At 25.8% G+C, this 2,500-nt stretch overlaps 1 long non-coding RNA gene across 1 annotated transcript in view; it reads left to right on the forward strand.

Moving 5' to 3' along the window:
• Nucleotides 1-69: 69 nt before the first annotated feature.
• LOC118763421 overlaps nucleotides 70-2,500 on the forward strand; it is an 18,293-nt gene continuing 15,862 nt past the window's right edge. Inside the window, exons 1-2 of the long non-coding RNA XR_004999179.1 lie at nucleotides 70-98; nucleotides 635-638. This is a non-coding gene — a long non-coding RNA (uncharacterized LOC118763421). The remainder of the gene's footprint in view (nucleotides 99-634; nucleotides 639-2,500) is intronic.

The following is a 2,500-nucleotide window of genomic DNA, read 5'->3' on the forward strand; positions in this document are numbered from 1 at the left end:
TGCTCCAAGCACGGCTGCAGTCAAATGACTGAAACAAGTAAAAGAATAAAAGAAGACTATATATATATATATATATATATATATATGTGTGTGTGTGTGTATAATTCATATATATATATCCTTGTTTTTTTCTGTGCATCTTTCTGTCGAAGATCGTAGGCTCGAAACATAAAAGACTTTTTCTATTTCTATTCCTGAGCTCTATACCAATACATTTGTTTGTTTGTACTCCACCTGCCTTCGTCTTTCAGATGCCGAAGTGGAAATCCACAACACCATCTCTTCGGTTATCTGGCCATCTGAAAAACGCTATGAAAAAATACCGTTTTTCATAGCGTTTTTCAGATGGCCAGATAACTGAAGAGATGGTGTTGTGGATTTCCACTTCGGCATCTGAACTCAGAGTTTTATCTTGACTATTGAGTAATTGTAACATATTTTTTTATAGATAAATTCCCTCTGTTTACATAATATTGAGGTGTCTCTTTCTTTCTTTTGTTATCTTACTGTTTTTACCAATAATATATATATATATATATATATATATATATATATAATTTAATAACGGTTTGACTCACCACCATATGACTTTAAGTTTCGTAAGCTCAAACAGTGAACCAATCTAGCAGACAAGATAGGTTCAACATATCTGTCTACAAAACCTCAAGTCATGCACAAGTGAGTCAAAATTTTATGACATAATACATGCAACTCTTACCAAATGCATCCTATGTTACTATCTTTCGTTTGTCCACTTACATATATGTGTGCATGCATGTGTGTGTGCATGTGTAATTAAACATTATATATATATATATATATATATGTAATACATACATACATACACACACACACACAAACATATATATGTATATATATATATATATATATATATATATATATTTGATTTGATTTGATTTTGTCTAGTTTCAGCTCATGTGCTCTAGCACCACCATATATGTGGATATATATATATATATAAATTCTGATTATGTCAAGATGTAATAATTACATAAGACGAGCCTTACATAATAGAAGCATAAAGTCTTCAATGAAACTCATGTAAGGTTGCAGTAAGTAACCAATTTCTGAACAAACACTTCAGTTGTGTTATATATATATATATACACACACATGTATATATATGTGTATGTACATATGCATTCAAATATTGCACACTAACACATATCTATTCGAATGTATGTATACAAATATATTCAAGCATTATATAAGTATATATTCAAATATTATGTATCTGTATATGAAAATATGTATCTATCTATGTAATCAAATACAATATATAAATCTATATATTCAAATATAATATACCGATGTAATTTATGCTTAAATTTCATTCAACTATATATTAATATATATATGTATAAATATATATGTTTGTGTGTGTGTATGTAAAAATATATCTTATATGTGTGTGTGTGTGTGTATAAGCAGACACAGACAGACACCTGCAAACACATGAACTAGCACACACACACATACACACACACGTATATACTCCTGCCTACATAAATATAACCTGATATAAACATATTATTAACCCATGTATCCCTGTGTATTTATATCTATTTATCTATTTATCTATCTATCTATATATGTGTATGTGTGTGGGGATATATATATGTATGTATATATATATATATATAGATATATATATCTATATATATATAATATATATATAATATATATATATAGATTATATATATATTAAATTAGAGACAAAACCACTATTAGGCAAATCAAACAATGAAAAACTTAAGCCAATACATGTGATTATTTATATTATTTGAATATATAACAAAATTATTAAAAAAATATAATTAATATCACACTACGATCGTTTCATGCCTGCTGTCTTCAAATTTTTGAGTCGCAGTCATCATATGTACATATATCTATTCGAATGGTTTAAATATTTTAAATATTTTTCTTGTTTAAACCTCGCCAAGAAAAATATTTAAACCACCTGATGACTGACTGCGACTCAAAAATTTGAAGACAGCAGGCATGAAACGATCGTAGTGTAATATTAATTATATTTTTTTAATAATTTTGTTACATATTTAAATAATATAAATAATCATATGTATTGGCTTAGTTTTTCATTGTTTGATTTGCCTAATAGTGGTTTTTGTCTCTAATTTAATATAATATAATATTTTACTATAAAATTGGATTCAATCCTAAGTCTGATTTTTCCCTGTAAGTTTGGATTTATCCCTAATATTTATTATTATTATTATTATTATATATATATATATATATATATAAATGTATATATATGTATGTATATATATATATATATATATATATATATGTGTGTGTGTGTGTGGTGTGTGTGTGTGTTGTGTGTGGTTGTATGTATATGTATATGTATATATTTAATATAATATATATATATATTATATATAATATAATGTATAAACACATTATATATATGCATATATATGCACATATATTTATTCTTGCATGCATACATTCT

Source organism: Octopus sinensis, linkage group LG5, assembly GCF_006345805.1.
Source record: "Octopus sinensis linkage group LG5, ASM634580v1, whole genome shotgun sequence".
Taxonomy (NCBI): Eukaryota; Metazoa; Mollusca; class Cephalopoda; order Octopoda; family Octopodidae; genus Octopus; species Octopus sinensis.